This window comes from Chlorocebus sabaeus, chromosome 7 (assembly GCF_047675955.1).
Source record: "Chlorocebus sabaeus isolate Y175 chromosome 7, mChlSab1.0.hap1, whole genome shotgun sequence".
Lineage (NCBI taxonomy): Eukaryota > Metazoa > Chordata > Mammalia > Primates > Cercopithecidae > Chlorocebus > Chlorocebus sabaeus.
Window position 1 is genome coordinate 102796596 of NC_132910.1, and position 18696 is coordinate 102815291.

Here is an 18696-nt window from a genome sequence, read left to right on the forward strand (position 1 = left end):
GGATGCAAGGAAGTTGAAACCTTCATACATTGCTGGTGGGAATGCAAAATGTTTCAACTGCTGCAGAAGACAGTTTGAGTAGCTCCTCAAAAAGTTAAGCATAGAGTTACCAAATGACCTGGCAATTTCCACTCTCTTGGCTATATACCACTGAACTGGAAACACAAGTCCATACAAAAACTAACTCACAATGTTCGTATTAGCATTATTTATAATATCCAAAAAGTGGAAACAATCTAAATGTCTGTCACCTGATGAATGGATAAATAAAATGCAGTATAGGTCCATACAATGAACTATTATGCAGTCATAAAAAAGAATGATGCACTGATCCATGGTACAGCATGGATAAACCTTGACAACATTATGCTCGGTGAAAGAAGCAAGTCACAAAAGACCATATATTATATGATTCCATCACTAGGAAATATTCAGAATAGACACATGCATGGAGACCAGAAAGCAGTTTAGTAGTTTCCAAGGACTGAGGGAAAGGAGCAATGGGAAGTGACTGTTAATGAATGTGAGTTTCTTCTTAGAGTGATAAAAATGTTCTGGAATTAGATAGTGGTGAAGGTTGCATAACTTTGTGAATATCCTAAAAACCACTGGATCGTACACTTAAAAAGGTGAATTTTATGACATGAAATATATCTCAGTTTTTTTAATGAATTAATTTTCTTCAAAATTACCTGGGCATTTGGGGCTTGGGGATCTGTATTTGAAATAAGTCCCCAAGATGATTTTTAGGCACACTGAGATTGGAAAACCACAGCCATAACTACCTCCTTTGTATCACTTCATACCCTCTGAAAATTCTAAATATTTAAAATCTGTTGAGGGGGGAAAAAAACTAAACAAAACAAACAAGTCAAAAATAGACAACCCAGGGCATAGAAAGTGACCATTCATTGAACAAATGTTTAACTGCTGCTTGCTGTGAAGCAGAGTAGGCTGGGCTCAGTGAGCTAGACACAAATCCCATTGTAAAAGCGTTAGAGTCCAGGAGGAAGGCAAACATGCAAACAAATGGTTGCAATACAAAAAGACAACTGTGACATCTGCTTCAATGGAGGTGTGTCCAGAGCAGAGCAAGGTTGATCAGGAGCTCCAAAGTCAGTTCAGTGGAGCCAAAGGATGAGGCAGTATTTGAATTGAGGCTCAAGAGCTGGAGACCGAGGAGGGTGGGAGAGAGTATGAGACACGGGCAGGAGGAACAGCAGGTGCAAAGCTACAGAGCTTTAGGAGTACTTGGTGTATTAAAGCAACTGCAAGAGGCTGAAACAAAATGCCCAAGGGGAGGAGGTGGGAGAGGAAGCAGAGATTTACATTTTGTGTGCATTGAGAAGCCACTGGAGAATTTAGAAAAACTCTGCACCACTCCTGATTTGGGAAGATGAGTCTGACGGCAGGGTTGGGGATTGGAGGACACCAGGTGGCTGGAAGGCTGGTGGGAAGACTGCTTTGTCTCAAGCGCTGAAGCTCCAGACTAGGACAGTAGAAGGGAGAGGAGGAGAGAGACTGATTCTATACCTGTTTAGGAAGAAGAGCATATAGTCCCTGGGGACAGACTTAATGCACCATAGTACCTTTAGCAGCACCCCCGGCCTCTACTCACTAGATAGGAGTAGCACTTCCCTGGGTTGTGAAAACAAAAATATCCCAGAGATTGTCTGGAGGGCAAAATCCGGGGGGACAGAATCTGTTCTAGTGGAGAACATTGGCCTAGATTAACTGAATCCTGCAGTGGAATATGGTCCCATTGCCTGCAAGGTGAACCTTTTGTGTGAGGTGCATTTGCGTGCCTACATGATAGGGAGCTGGGATTCCACTGAGCTCACAGATCTGCTTTTGTGACCCTTTTTGTACTTGTTTGCTAGTAAATGTCTCTGTGTGAGGCAGAATCTGATCTGAGGCTTGCTTTGATTATGAGGTTGTTAGGAGCAGACCTGTAGCCCTTCCCTTCCTCTAACAATTGGAAGATCCCATTAGTTACCAAATAGATCGTAATTGTGAACAACCAGCCTGACTTTGGTCAGTTTGTAGCTGAGTTGTCAAAGGTGATTTGTCATTTTCTGGCTGGACCAGTGATGCCATTCCTGAAACAGGGGATCCCACGGGAGTGCCTACGGCCAAGGGTAGGAGGGAGGATGCAGTGGAGCCAGTCCTGACATCAGGAACTTTTAGAACATACAGAATGGATTTCTTCTGGGTTTCCCAAGTGATTGGTTTACAAGAATTATCACCCCAAAATTATGGGCTGTGATGACCACAAAACAGACCAAGCATAGTTCTGCCCAGCTTTGAGGCCAAGCAGATCTCCTCAACAGAGAGCTCCACTCTGATAGCCATGGTGCGTAGGTAACAGTCTCAGAATGTCTGAGCAGGCCAGGACCTTAGAGAGAGCTCTCCTGTCACCATTCACAACAGTTCTGCACCCCACGTCAGTTCTAGGTCTGGAATCTGTCCATCTCTCTGCCCTCACTACCACTGTCCTGGTCCAAGTTACCATGCTCTGCTGCTTGGACTTCTGTAATAGCCACCCAACTGATGCTCTAGTTCCTTTTCTCTTCCCCTGTATCCTGTTCTCCGTATGGCCACCAGAATAATTATTCGTGAGTAAATCTATCTTATCATCTCCTGATGAAATTCCTTCAGAAGCCTCCCCTTGCATTTAGAATAGTTCCCCTCTCCTTACAGGTTTTATAAAGCCCTTCAAAGTCTGGCCCCGAACCTCATTCAACCCTTGCCTCTCCATTGAACTCCAGCCACCGGGGCTTCCTTTTTGTTTCTAGAATATGCTCAGATCTTTTTCACCACAGGGCTTTAGATGTTAATGGTCCCTTTTCCAGGTCTTTCTGCGCCTGGCTTATTCTCACCCATGAGGCTTAGCTCAGACGGTACTCTTTCAGAGAGGCCCCGCCTGCCTTCCCTTTCTACAGCAGCTCCTGGTGTCCCTGCCCACACTGTCACAGCACCTTCTTGCTCCATTACCACCACTTTCTCCACAGCAGTTGTTTTTGTGATGATTGATTGATTGCTTCCTGCTTCTAAAAGACAAGATTCTTGCAAGCAAGAGATTGCCCCGGCCTTGGTCAGCATTTCATCTTTGGTGCTTAGCGTAGGGCCTGAAGTGTCCCAGGTGATAAATTGATACTTGGTGAAGAGATGAATGAACTAAAGTTTCGTTTGTGCCAGAGTAAATCCGTCCAAGTTGTTATGTGCACAATGATGGCCAAAACGAGATCTTTTTGTATCCCTGACTTCTCTACCAATCAAGAGCTTTGTCTTCACTGAGCACTGTAAGGGCCTAATTACAAGTCTCTACTCACGTGGACCCCTGCTCTCTCACTAGAGTGGAGATGTCTGTGCTTAAAGGCAGGTCCTGGATGATGTAGCTGGACTTCTCAAAACTGTTGCTTCTGTTCTCCTTTTCTTTCTCTTCTGTCTTCCCTCCCTCTTTTTCTCTCTGGCTTGCTCCTGAAAAATTATGTGTTAATTGAATAGTTTAACATCAAATTCTTCTTCCTGTTAACTTGCAGAGTAGCTTTAAAAGCCTTGTAATTCTGTTCTAAAGGCTCTGATTGGCCACACTTTAGCCGTTGGCCTCTTTGTGAAATGATTAATGATCAGTAAACAAACACTTACACAGAACAGTTAAAGCACCCGCTATTTAGAGGTCCCTTGTGGTGAATCCTTTTTGTAAATGGAAGAACTGTCCGGTTTATCTCCCCTGTAAATATGGATTTTCCTATTTTGGAAGCCTTGTTGGCTACACCTGCCCCATTTATATGAATCCAAGATATGCTGCTATCACCTCTCCATCCTTTCACCTGATTATTCCATTCAGTCATTCAACATACCTTTACTGAGCACCTACTATGTGCCACAGATATTAACAAGACAGCCTCAGTGATACACCTCCTGGTAAAGGAACTAGACAAGATGATGATCACAATACGATGGGATCTGAGGAGAGGCCCCTAAGCCCCAGGAGATCAGGGAGTACTTTCCTGATAACCCTTGAGCTGTCTGTGGATAGATGAGTGGCAGGTAGCCCAGCAGGTGGTAGGTGAGGACTCAGAAAGGGCAAAGGACCATGTTCAAAGGCACAGAGATCTGAAAGAGTGGCCTTTCAGAATGACTTCAGCCAAGTATAGATACGAGTGCAAAGGCACTGAGGTTGGGGGAATAGCAGCACCGTCCTACCACACAGAGGATTCAGGCATTTATTCTTAAGGTGATGGAGAACCACTGACAGGTGTTACAGAGGACATGCGAAAGACCATGAGCAAACCTGCTCTGTTAAAATGTTACTTGGACAGCTCCTGTGGAGAACAGATCAAAAGAGGGGTAGGGTGAGTGGCAGGGATACCTGTTAAAGGTATCCACAGGAGACATAATGAAGCTTGAGCCAGAGATTTTTATCCTTGGACACAGAAGCACTCAGAGAAGGGGGTCTGTGTTAGTCAGGGTTCTCTAGAGGGACAGAACCGATAGGACCGATGTATCTATGAAGGGAGTTTATTAAGGAGTATTGACTCACATGATCACGGGTGAAGTCCCACAATAGGCTGTCTGCAAGTTGAGAAGCAAGGAAGCCAGTCCCCAAACCCCAAAAGTAGTGAAGTCGACAGTGCAGACTTCAGTGTGTGGTGGGAGATCCAAGGGCCCCTGGCAAACCACTGGTGTTAAGTCCAAGAGTCCAAAAGCTCAAGAACTTGGAGTCTGATGTTCCAGGGCAGGAAGCATCCAGCATGGGAGAAAGAGGAAGGCTGAAACACTCAGATCAATCTGGCCCTCCCACATTAGGCCAGTGTAGTCCTTCCACATTCCTCTGTCTGCTTTTACCCTAGCTGTGCTGGCAACTGATTAGATGGTGCCCACCCAGATTGAGGGTCGGTCTGCCTCTCGTAGTCCACTGACTCCAATGTTAATTTCCTTTGGCAACACTTTCACAGACACACCCAGAAACAATACTTTGCATCCTTCAGTCCAATCAAGTTGACACTCAATATTAACCATCACAGGGTCCTCACTGGGCTTTGGAAAATCTAGAAATTCTTGTGTGAAAATGTATTTGTGTGTGTTTTCCTGAAAAGTGAATACATAGCTTTCATCAAAATTCAGGGGGATCCATGACACTGAACTAAGGCCATGTCACACTGGGAGTGTGACAGATGATGTGTGAGGAGGGGAGAGGGAGGAGACGAGACCAAAGGCCAGGCTTCTGGCTTGGGCTATGACTGGGAAAACCATGTATCTTTTACCTAGAACCCTGGAGAAAGCAGAGTTTGAGGGTGGGGTAGGAGAGGGGGAGGAGATAAATTATTTATTCATTCCATTATTTATTGAGCCTTCACTCTGTTTCAAGAACTGTTCTAGGTGCCAAGGATTCAGCTAAATAAAGAAACATATTCCAGGAATGGTAAGCAGACAAAGAACACGTTCATGGAGGGTAGTGATCATTGCTTTGAAGAGAAATAAAGCAGGGTAAGGGGATGGAGAGTGACAGTGATGGGGGTAGTATTTTAGATAGGCTGATCAGAGAAGCTTCTGTGAGCAGCTGATATGTCTGCAGAAACCTAAGTGAAGTGAAGGAGAGAGGTTTGTGGCTGTCAGATCTGGGGCAATAGCATTTCAGGCAGAGAGAATAACCGGGCCAAAGCCCTGTGAAAAGAGCATCCTTGGACTTACTGGAAGAATAGCAAGGACGCCAGCTTGGCTTGTGCAGAGTGAGTCATGAGGAATCTAAATGATGAGGCAGAGAAGGGAGCTAGAGGCTAGATCACTTTAACCCCAGAGCCTTGAAGACCATAGCAATAATTATTGATTTTCTTTTAAATGCAATGAGGAAGCATGGGAAAGCACTAAGTAGGGAGAAGGATTCACTTCAGTTTGGGGCATTTGAGTTTGAAAGGGTATATGAGACATCCAGGATGTGGGGGGTTGTACAGCAGGCAATAGATAAGAACCCCACAAAGCGATGAGGACTTAGGGTACATTTATGAGAATCATCATCATAGAGGTGGTAGTGGAAATCATGGGTGTGGATGGGTTTGACCAGGAATGTTGCAGAGTGTGATGAGAAGAGGAGAAAGTCCAGGACACCAGCAGTTAAGGGGTAGAGAAAAGAGGAGGAATTTATGAAAAAGCTTGAAAAGGAGTGGTGAGAGAGAAAGGAGAGGTAGGCATCAAAGTAAAGGGAGAGAGGTTTTGAAGGAGGTCAGTGGTTTCAGAGGCTGCAGAGAGGGTAAAACAAGGACTAAAAAAGTATGCGTACTTGTCACAGTCTATAAGGTAGTGGATCGGATGTGGGCTAAGGAATAAGTGACTAGTGGTGAATCAGGGTAGATGTCATCCCCAAACGATAAGCCTGGTCCAGACACGAATGTGTACACTTTTTGAGCCGACCCATTGGGCTGATGGCCAAGCTGCAGGCTCAGTTAACCGGAGGACAGAACCAAAATATCTCATGCCAAGTGGTAAACTGGTGGGCAGATCAGGAGGCTGTGATCATGGGGCCTGTGTAGACTAATGGGGAAGCAAAACCAGGAAGATTTTGATAAGGGGAGCAATGGAAGAGTAGAGGTCTGAGGTTCCTGATAAGCCTGAAGTACAGGCAAGGTGGTGAAAGAGGGTGGATGGATGGCTGGGAGAAAAGGAGGCTGAGGTCCAAGTGAAATATGGGACTTATGAATTTGAAAGATGAAGCAGAGAAAAGCCAAGGGTGTGATTTTAGGAGAAGATGGGTAAAGTGGAGCAGAGGTGATGTTCACTGGCTTCAAGAAGATAAGAAATAATTCCCTTAAGGTAGCCTTGTGACATGGCTGGGCGTGGTGGCTCACACCTGTAATCTCAGCACTTTGGGAGGCTGAGGTGGGTGAATCAGCTGAGGTCAGGAGTTCAAGACCAGACTGACCAATATGGTAAAACCCCGTTTCTACTAAAAATACAAAAATTAGCAGGGTGTGGTGGAATGCACCTGTAATCTCAGCTACTCAGGAGGCTGAGACACGAGAATTGCTTGAACCCAGGAGGCAGAGGTTGCAGTGAGCTGATATTGTGCCACTGCACTCCAACCTGGGTGACAGAGTCAGACTCTGTCTCAAAAAAAAAAAAAAAAAAAAGAGTAGACTAGACCACAGGATAAACCACAGCCATGGCAACCAACTGAAGGGGGTTGGCCCAACAATCAAACAAATTAGTGGGTCCCAGGCAGCATTCTTTTATTTTTTAGTGGAAGGAAATAGAACAAAATAGAAATTATCAATGTATCTTTTTTGTGTGTGTGATGGAGTCTCGCTCTGTCGCCCAGGCTGGGATGCAGTGGCGTGAACTCAGCTCATTGCAACCTCTGCCTCCTGGGTTCAAGCAATTCTTCTGCCTCAGCCTCCCAAGTAGCTGGGACTATAGGACTGCACCACCATGCCTGACTAATTGGCTAATTTTTGTATTTTTAGTAGAGATGGGGTGTCACCATTTTGGCCAAGCTGGTCTCGAACTCCTGACCTTGTGATCTGCCCACCTCAGCCTCCTAAAGTGCTTGGATTACAGGCATGAGCCACAGCGCCCGGCCCAATGCATCATTCTTAACAAAAAGAATGTTTTGAGAAACCTTTGTTTTAATTGTGTGTGTGTGTATGTGTGTGTGCATACTGGGTCAAAATGTAAAATGCATTTCTTATTGTGGGTGGTTATGAAAAAAATTGGAAGCTTAGATGACATAAGCCTCAAAGCACTTTTTGCAGGAAGGTAGAAGGGTGTGGAAGGTGAGACAGGACACCGAGGCCTCAGCCTCTTTTGGACTGAGTCACATGGGGCCCAGTGGAAGCAGTGGCCCAATGATAGACCAATGAAAATAGTGCATGCTTGGTCCAGAGATGGTGATGAAGGAGGCCATACCTCTGAGGTCCATAAACTCTAAGAACTAAGATCTCCCAGAACAAGATAAGATCATTATAAATGGTATTGTTTGGCAACGTAGGCTCGAGTCACAACACTCAGGAATCATAACACCAAAACAATCAATCAAACACTCTTGTTTTGCAAAAGAAGCAAGGTCTGGCTTAAATTTAGCTCTGTCAAAACACGACAAAATCTGCCAATGCAGTGCTGTGAGTGCCGACTCAATTTCTTCTACAGGGCCTTCATTTTCAGAGTCTTCCGTGAGCAGAAAAGGTGAATGTCTATTTTTCCCTCTTAGTGTAAATTTTATTTGATTTTTTTTCCCTTTTAGAGTCCTTGTTATCTTTTTTCCCCAACACTTTATTGTCCTCTATTTCATTACTGTGCTGTGTGAAATATGCCTGAGCACCATGAGCCTGGGGGACTAGATACTTGAGATTAGTTTTAAGAACGAAGGCAAGGAAGAGCAGGTCTTAGGTTCCCCAGACACTGCGGGGAGTGCTCCTGGAGTTTGCAAGTGCCCTGCACGGCAGATCAGTTGTTGTTCCAAACACCAATTTCCATTTCCTCCTGAGCATGCAAAGAGATTGTTTTCCCAGCGCTCTTTGCAGTTAGGTGTGATTCAATTTCAGCCAAGAAATGTGGAGGCAGAAGTAATATGTGTGCTCTCCAGTCCTGACCCATGAAAACTCACCACATTCAATTCTGTCTTGCTTCCCCAGCTGTAGACTGGATGTGAATGCCGGGCAGCATCGGAAGCCGCTTGTTGTAGACGGCAGAGACTTGGTCATTTTGGGGCCTGTGTGACTACATGGAGCAGAGAGGTCCTTCCTGTCCCTCCCATGCTCAGTTTGTTAGACTTTATGCAACAGGAAGGGAACATTTACTGTGTTAAGCCTTTTGGACTTTGGGGTTTGCCTGTTACAGCAGCTTGCATTACATTAACTACACCTTACTCTAGTGCATCCTTAGATGATCAACCCTGGGTGACGACTGGATACCTGTGTTCATTTATAGTTTGCCTTTGGAGCCAAACCAAGTTGGCGATTTCATTTTATTTTTCCATGGAGGCCTAGCCTAGTGTTTTGAAAATAAGCTTTTTAAGTTCTGTTTTCATTTTAATTTGCATTTTTATTTTCTCACCACTGTTGAAAAACAATAAGCTGCATAGTACTTTCTGCTTTGCCCCAAGTCCACACCAGTGATATCTACCAAAAGATACTTCATAAATACAGCTGAGCTGATTGCTGATTTCACTTTAAGAAATTATGTTTCCTCACTTCGGGAGGTCCTCTACTTAATTTACAACTGAGACATGCCAAGTGTTAGTGGAAATCCTCAGTGATTTTAAATAAAAGTGACAATTACCACACACTGGTGTTGCAAGATGCCAGGCACTGTGCTAGACCTTTGATCTATTTTATCACAAATCGAATAATCCTGCAAGTGAGGCATTAATATATCATTTTAGTGATTTGAAACAGAATCTGAAAATAACTACAGGATGTACCAAGGTCACATAGCCAGGGATTGGTGGAGCCAAGATTCTGACTCAGACCTGACTGGCTCCAAAGCCTGTTCTTGATCCATTTGTTTCCCAAATGTGTGTTTCTCAGTTACCTTATGTCTGCTTATTCCTTTCTCTTTCTTTCCTTTGATGCCAATTTTACCAGCTCTGCACATTGAGTGGTTAAGACAGTATACCCTGAATTCAGCCAGGGCCACTTAATTTTAACAGAGGAAACAGAACTCAACCTTTTCAGTGCAGGGAGTTCAGGCCCGCCTTAATGGGTATTAGAATATACAAATATTTACATAATTCCTCTGGCAAACATATGAGCATGCAATGCTCACTATTAATGAACAGCAGCAAAGGCATCACCTATTGGCCTCCTTTGAATCCATCTGGCTCATTGTGAAAGCTGGTGGATTTAAAAATTCTTGAGGTCAGCCAGGCGTGGTGGCTCATGCCTGTAATCTCAGCACTTTAGGAGGCCAAGGCAGGTGCATCAGCTGAGGTCAGGAGTTCGAGACCAGCCTGACCAACATGGTAAAACCCCGACTCTACTAAAAACACAAAAATTAGCCGGGTGTGGTGGTGGATGCCTGTAATCCCAGCTACTTGGGAGGCTGAGGCAGGAGAATTGCTTGAACTTGGGAGGTGGAGTTTGCAGTAGACTGAGATTGTGCCACTGCACTCCAGCCTAGACAACAGAGTGAGACTCCATTTAAAAAAAACAAAAAACAAAAAAACCTTGAGGTCAGATGCTATATTAAAAAAGAACTTTGTAACCACATCCTCACCTCATGCCTTGCACAGGCCTGAAACTTGAGATATGTACGTTGAATGAATGCTGAGTTAGCATGTTTACCTTTGAACACAACTTCTATTAAAAATGAGTGCCCACCCTAAGTAACTAAGGGCAAGTTGACCACAGGCTGATACAACTTATTTTACTCAGAGGCAAGCTTGGGTATGGAGAAGAGGGGAAGAGGCACGGATTGGTTACTTTTATGAGGTGGCCATTTTAAGGTTTACTGAATAGCAACAAACATGTTGGTCATGTTTCGGCCTACAGACATTTGGCACTCAGTCTAGTTCCCCTTCTTCCTTCAGGCAAGTTTCTGAACTCCTTGGGAATGAAAACCTGCCTAAGGGCTTGAGCTGGTGCTGTGAGTCCCAGTCGGGCTAAAAGGACTGGCTCTGAAGTTTAGGTTACAATCTTGGCCCCGTCACCAGTTAGCTCTATGGCTTTGGGCAAGGGGCTTGGGTTGGCACATTTTTCTCAGCACAGAAATGATATTACCATAATATTACCACTACCATGGGATTATTTAGTGAATGCAATGAACATGCAATGCTCACTATTAATGAATAACAGCAAATTAGTGAATAGCCCCTGTAAGTGAATCCTGTAAGGCATTCAGCATAGCGCTTGACACTTAGGAAGTGCTTAGTGACTGTGAGCCACTTCTTCCATCGCCTCTGTGTATTGAACTGGACTTTTCATCCCAGCCCCTCACTAAGGTTTTAACTTATCTAGTAAAGGAAGCATTCTGCCCTGGATGCTGGGATTGGCACCATAAAGAAAGGGTCTTGCCCTTGAGGAGCTGAGAGTTTATTTTCAGCGTTTAAATATTTAGACTCACAAGACGTTGAGCAAGTGACTTCACCTCTCTGTGCCTGAGTGTGTGGAAGGTGAACAGTAAGCAACCTTCCAACCCAATGTGTCCATGAGTCTCAGTGTTGGCTGGAACTCAGCTACAGACAGAAGGAAAGAATGATTAGTCACTATGCTGGTAAACATAGCAAGGTTATCTCCTTTTATTAATAGACTAGGCTATGCAAGCCATAAAAATAGGGTAGCTTCAAAACTTAAATTCTTGGAATTTTAGTTTCTGTTGCATCTGATGGAATGTGAAAAGGGACTTGTGTTATGTATGGACTTTGTAAAATGATCTTCTATCTCTTGCTGCAAATCAATTACTTATTAGTTTTTATTGCCAAGGAAAGGAAAATATATTACTATTCATTTTAGTCTTTTTCTTATCGATTTTGTAAGCACAGTGATACTTTTTTAAAGAAAAATGATTACATTTATTTGTTCATTACAAAAGACCTATACCACATTATAGGAAACTCAAAAAGGGAAAAAACAGAAGAAAAAAAAAGCTTTCCACACTACTCAGCAACTGTTAGTGTTTAAGTGTTCTACTTTCATTTTTCTTCTGAATATTTTTACATTGAGTATTGTATTTTCACTAAACACTAAGTAATAAACATTTACCATGTTCCTACATGGATTTTATAATGATTTTTAATTGTAGAATAATATTTCCACAAGGGACACTTTGGGTCAAAGGGTTCCTTTGACCATTTTCCTACTCTTGTCTTGTTAGAAGGCAGTAGAGCAGGATTTCCATGGGATGTGGTGCCAGGACTGGGTTGAGACATGGCTCTCTCATTTCCTAGCAGTGTGACCTTGGTTAGGCCACTAAATCTCTCCAGGCCTAGATGTCCTCATCTAGGAAAATGCGGGCTATATGAGTTCCAATCTTGTCAGGTCATTGTGAACACTACATGAGATCATGTACGTAGAAAGCTCACGAGTATCTGGAATGTCGTCGAGTTTGCTGATGTTAGTGGCTGCTGCTACGTAGCCTACATTCCAATCTGATGACTGGTTTGATTTTTATAAACATCCTCCAAGAAAATGCACATGGAATACCAGGCCACGTCATTTCATCTCTCATGTCACTTTATCTCTTGAGATCCTCATTTGCAAAGTGAGGTGGTGTGACCCCAAAGGCCCCTTCCATCTCCAACATGCAGTGATTCTTGGCTTATGCTAAAAGCAGCTATAACCACTGCAGGGAAATGACCTATGGAAACTACAGCCCTGCCCATGAAGAAGGAAATCTGCAAAGGCCTGAGGGTTTGTGCACATCAGTTTATCTTTTAGTCTGGATAAACATTTGACATTTGTTCCGACACCTTCCTTCCAAAGGCCTCTCACAGTTCAGTCTGTGTGCTTCTCAGATCTCCATTTTTCAAATGGGTTCAGCAGCCGGTGTGCTCACCCAAAGTTTTATTTATCCATTTCATATTTCTAATGTCGCTTTGCTGCTGTGATCATTTTCCTATGTGATCATTTAAGGAAGATGAATTGAACTGCAAATCTCAGTAGAACAGGCATTGCTCTTAGTCATTCCCCAAGGGACAGAGAAGATTTTTCTCACTTTTAGCACCACCTGCTTGTGCTCACCCTATAACCTCCCAAGAGCAGTTTTTAATTTAAAAAAATTATTTGGACATCAGAGTAGTTGGCTGAGTCGCCTCCCTGGTCCATGCACTGTTACCCCGAACATTCAGACTTCTCAGATCCCAAAACCAGGTGCTGAAAGGGACTGAACTAATCTCACCTTAGGATCAGAGGTGCCCCTGCCAAGAAGCAGATGTCATTAGCATAGAACTGACAGCCACAAAAGCTTCCCACCCACCACCTCTGGCCTTCTGTTCCCAGAAAATTTCAGTGGAGCCAGGCTTCCCATCCAGAGAGCCTCTCCAGTGGGCACATTAGAAAGGACACATTAGGATGCAGAAGAAGCCCGGCACACAAGGGCATCCACTGGGATGCAGAATACAGCGTGAGTTTTTGTTTCTTTGGTGTTTTCGGCTTTTTTTTTTTTTTTTTTTTTTTTTTTTTTCCAGACAGAGTCTCGTTCTGTTGCCCAGGCTGGAGTGCTGTGGTGTGATCTCGGCTCACTGCAGCTGCAGCCTCTGCCTCCTCCAGGGCTCAAGCAATTCTTTTGCCTCAGTCTCCTGAGTAGCTGGGATTACAGGTACCCACCACCACACCTGGCTAATTTTTGAATTTTTAGTAGAGATAGGGTTTCTCCATGTTGGCCAGGCTGGTTTCAAACCCCTGGCCTCAAGTGATCTGCCTGCCTCGGCCTCCCAAAGTGATGGGATTACAGGCATTGAGCCACCGCGCCCGGCCCAGCATGAGTATTAAGGTTAGGTACGTGGGCTCTGGATCCGGGCTGCCTAGATTTGAATCCTTGCATTGTTTATTCTGTGTGACCTTAGGTAGGTTATTTAACCTCTCTGTGCTTCCATTTCCAAAATGAGATAATATTAATAGAAGAGCTTTTCACAAGGCATGTGAGGATTACATGAGTTAGCACATGTAAAAAATCATAAAACCTGCCTCGCATATCCCAAAGGTGTGGTAAACAGCAGCTCACACCATGAGTGACTGAAGACTATGTGCTAAATGAGTGAATCCCATTCTTTCTGTAAGGGGCAGTCAGTAGTAGTAGAAAGAGCGTGGGTTTTAGGGGAAGACCTGAGTTTGAATCTTACCTCCAGTTTGTGTTTAACTTTAAATAAATTGCTAGACTTCTCATAGCCTCAGTGTCCTCATCTGTTAAATAGGAACACTTCCTCTACCTTTGAGGCTGACTGTGAGGACTAAACAGGAGAATGTATTTTAAATGCTCAACACAGTGCCTAGCACGTAATCAGCTTTTGAATATGTGAGATCCTGACACAGCCCAGCTCAAAACAGGAGCCAGGGTCTCCTCAGGGTTTTAGAGGCAAGCACTGTTTCATTTATTCCCAGTGTTTGCTTTGTTGCTGCCAACCTAGTCTTCACAGTTCCTGGGGTTTGGGTCATCAAAGCCATTTTAAAAGCCTCTATTTTCCTCCAGCGTCTCCCTCCTGGTGGAGAGATGCCTGCCACCCGCTCGGGTGGCCTGTGTGTTTTTGGGTCACACTGTAGGTTTCCAGTGCCCTGGCTGCTTTGCTCTTCAACAAACCAACCACCAAGAGCCCTTTCACTTCCCTACCACCCCCACCCACCAGCTGCAGTCCATCTTATCTTTACTACGGCAACAAAATTGGTCCCCTTAAAATCAACAGGGACCTTGTTCTCTGTCCTCCTCTGTTTGCCTCTGTGGAGGGCTGGGCACTGCGGAACAATCCTCCTTTCCTTTCCTGGGACTGTTTTCTGCAGTAGCTTCTCCTTTTACTGCTACTTTGTTGACTCCTCTTTTTTCAGGATCTGGCCATCTCCCCACCCTAGAATCCCCTCCCTGCAAGCCCTATCCCACTCCGACCTCCCCAGGCCAGACTTCAGGGCAAGCTAAAGCCCCGTCATCCTCCCAAAGACTTCCAGAGCTCTCGAGGTTCCAGAGAGCACTCTCCTCTGAATTTCAAAAGACTGACCTGGCATATTGCTCATTAGGACCTTGGAAAGACAGAGGCTACCTGTGTTTTCTGTGCATGATGCTTCTATATTCCTCTGGTTTGCAAGCTCCTCGAGGGCAGACCCAGAACTTTCTGTATGAGAAGGGCTCTGTCTACATTGTTGATATACTACGAGTCGCTTCCATTTGCTGAGTGAGGCTGGGATGTGTATGTATCTTTGTGTCTATCTATCTGTGTATATATCTATGTATCTATGTATATATCTATCTGTCATCTATTTATCTAGTTACATATAGCTATCAATCATCCATCTATCTTATCTTGTCATCACAACATTCCATGAAGTAGCTATTACTATGTTAATTGTATACATGAAGAAACTGAAAGTCAGACAGAAAAAAAAGAACTTGACCAAGACCAAACAGCTAGAAAGAAAGAGGGCCCAGGATCATAATTCTAGCATGTTTCCAATCCCTACGCACTAAATAAGTAGCCTCTAAACTTTCCGTATTTGGCATCCCTTTCAGAAAATATATGTCTTTTTTTGTCATTTATAACTTAATTATAATGTATTTACCATATTATTGATATATTATGTGCATTATAAAACATAAACGACAAAAAATAGAAATTAAAGGATAATACCCTAAGTATGGATTGTGGTCTCTCACTAAAAGAAATCAGGTCTTGGGAGAAGTGTCTAAGTTTTAGTCTGGGAAGTGTGCCTGGAGCATTTTGTCATACCAGAAAGCCAGGAAGCTATCAATTATTATTGGGTCCTGTCAAAAGGATGTGGGAACCAACCTGAAAAAGTTTCCATTGGCCAAACATGGGACATTTTGAGCAATTGCAATTGATTAAACCACATTTTAGGGGTGTGTGTGTGTGTGTGTGTGTGTGTGTGTATTTTTTTCAAATTTATGTTTATTATGATACTAAAAAGATACCTTGGTGATCACTTTTAGAGAATACTAGATGACCAACTAATTACTTTGAAAACTGGTAAAGAAAAAGAAGAATTTGTTCTGCCTTTCCTGTAAGAATTGTGTCCCTGGATTAACAAATAGACAATAAGAAGGTTCTCTTAAAGAAGAATTCCAACTAATAAGTGAGGACACATAGATAGAATGAGGATACCATAGGACACCACACTTTGTAACTGCTAGTGAACAAGGGATTTGATAATGATTGCTATCACAAAAAGAGAGACAAGCAGACATTACGTTCCCCCAATAGATGTCCATAACACCAGTTGCAAAATGTTCTTGTCAGAAAGATTTAATATGAACCTGATGGAGCCTCTTGATTTCCTTTTACAGAAAATATAGGGGATGGAGGCACATGATAAATGATACCATGGGAACATAATCAGCGGAATCTAGCCTGTAGATTAACCAAGAAAAGCAACCCAAGTTTTTCAACCAAAAAAAAAAAAAAAAAAAAAAAAAATTGCAAAAATAAATAATGAGAGATTGAGAGAGGGAGTAATAGATTAAAAGAGACCTGAGGGGCATATTTATATATCACAATGTGTGGACTTTGTTTGGGTCCCAACTCAAACTGTAAAAAAAAAAAAATTGTAGGAAAATCAAGGAAATATGAACACTGATTGGATATTCAGTTATATTGTGGGCTAATTATTGATGTGTTGGGAGTATAATGATGGTGTGGTTCAAGTTTTAAAAAGAGAGGGCATGTTTTTTAGATCCATATATTGAAATATTTACAGATGTAATGAGGTAGGGTTTGCTGTCTTAGATAACAAAATAAAGGAGCAGGGAGGACAAGTAGGTGGGTTAATACGGGAAATAAGCCTGGGCATGGAGTTGGTAATTTTTGAAGTTGAATGGTGGGAACATGGGTACCTGGGAGGTTCATTATATGATTCTACTTCTATATATATTTAAACTTTTAACAAAAAAGTGGTTTTGTAATGATGATATCAGAATAAATATAAAGAGTTTTAATCTTTCTTTTCTTCCTCCTTCCCTTCTTCCTTCTTCCTTTCCTTCCATCCTTTCCTCCTCACCCTTTCCTTCCTCTCCCCTCCCCTTCCTTCCTCTTCTTTCTTCCAGTGGGTTGTTTGGAGGTGGTGCCCTTGAGGTGTGATACCCCACTTTGGGGACCTTTGCTCTTGTCCCTTATGCAGCATCACCTCTCAACCTGGGGCCCAGGGAGGCCTGACCATGAGAAGCATCTCTTCCATCCAGGAACCAAGCTCTGCGCTGCATCTCCAAGCCTGCAGAGAAATGATGTGTGACAGCCCACCTTGACAAATCAGCACTGCTTACAGCCCCGCCACCACAATGCCTTCACTCTGTCCAACTCCAATTCCCTTTAAAGCAATGGAAGGAATCTGCTTTCCAAGATCCCTTCAGAAGGAAAGATTTGCATTGTTTAAAGGAGAAGAAAAATCAGATGTTTAAGAAAAAGGAAAAAGACAAAATCTCCTTTCAACAAGTAACAACCCTGCCAGCTTACTTAGGTCATGAAATAATGCTGTTGGCAATGACTTTGGGGTGTTCTATCACAGTCTCAGTACACTTTCTCCCCCAGGGCAGTATTTTATAGTTACTGCTTCTACACCCCATTGGCTCAGACATAATTTATTATTTGTTTACATGTTTCACTTACTCTGCTAAGGTGGAAGTCCAGTGATACATTATTACTGAGAGCATCAGTGTGTGTGTGTGTGTGTGATTGAAAGACTCAAGGAGATCCGACAGGTTCTGAACCTGCAACTTTTCAGAGCACAAGTGGCCTCCTCAGGTCTACAAGAGCCTCCCTGGGCTCTTGGCTCAGATCAAATGTGTTCTATGTCCCTGTAGTTAGTTCCTTCTACTTCTCTGAGGAGCAAGACAATTCCAGGAAGACACAGGCTCCCCGGGACTGTGACTTTCTATTCACTCCTTTGACTTGTCTTCCTGTGTAATGATCAAAGTCCTCCCATTTCTGGGGGGAACGTCACAGTTTACACAGCACTTTCTTCACGACAATAGCATAAAGAAAATAATACCTGCCCTTTATCTCCACATGAGACACAGAGAGGTCAAGGACGTGTGCAAGTTCAAAGAGCAAGAGTGGAATCCAGCCGGGACCAGCACCCCATGATGGAAGGGGCATGATCGTGGCTGGCCCAGTCACTTACAGCTCTTTGACCTGGGGCAGGTCAAGAAAAGCTCAGGTTCTTCACCTGCTAAAAGATGGAATTGATAGTGCTTACTGCACTGGGCTGTTTTAGAAATAAAATAGATGTCTAAAAATGCTCAGCAAAATGACTGGCATGTAATAAACGTGCAGTAAATGCTACCAACATTAATGGTCTTTTCAAAGCATTGTGTTTACAAAAGCTTTGGTGCCTTATAATAAGAATGGTAGTAGGTGACTCTTTTGTAGTATAATAATAATGATAATAATAAAATAATAGATGGCTTACAGGCATCATTTGAAGTCCCCTATGTGCATTAACCCTTTCATGTGTCATTACGTCCTTTATGCATTTTTGCCACAACAAACCTATGCGGTAGGTAGCATTAGCACTCCCCTATTAGGGATGAAGGACACAGATGGTAGTTAGGTTTAAGTAACCTGGCCTTTTACAAAGAATTAGTCCACATCTGAAGTGTTTCTCTGCTCTTTACTGTCCTCGTTCAGGGAGCATGGAACTGTGATCCCCCCCACCACCATCCATCAGCACCTGCTGAGAACTCAACAGCCTCCGTAGCTTCCGCTCCCTGGCTTCCCCCTCTAGTAGTAAAGTTCATGATTTTATGTGTCAGGTGCTCTTTGGGAGAGGAAACCACGGCCCAGATGGATTAGCGACTTGCCCAAATCCACGTGGGGAGCTGGATTTAGAGCCGGCTTGAGGATCAAGTCCGTGTTCTCACTCTCCCTTCCGTGTCCCCGTGATGCTGTAAGAATGCACAGGGCCTTGGGACCTCGGTCCTCCCTGCTGCCTGCAGCCCCGGGGTTTTAGCAGGCTTGAACTCCCGCACGCAGCCGCTGCAGCCATCGGGGCCAGAGGGACAGAAAAGTTCAATAGGGGGCGCCTGAGAGCCCAGGTGGGCGCTGAGCTC

The 18696-nt window shown here is 43.7% G+C and overlaps 1 long non-coding RNA gene across 1 annotated transcript in view; it reads left to right on the forward strand.

Moving 5' to 3' along the window:
- LOC119622012 (uncharacterized) overlaps positions 1-17998 on the forward strand; it is a 56851-nt gene extending 38853 nt beyond the window's left edge. Inside the window, exon 3 of the long non-coding RNA XR_012093562.1 lies at positions 16696-17998. This is a non-coding gene — a long non-coding RNA (uncharacterized lncRNA). The remainder of the gene's footprint in view (positions 1-16695) is intronic.
- The last annotated feature ends 698 nt before the right edge of the window (positions 17999-18696 follow it).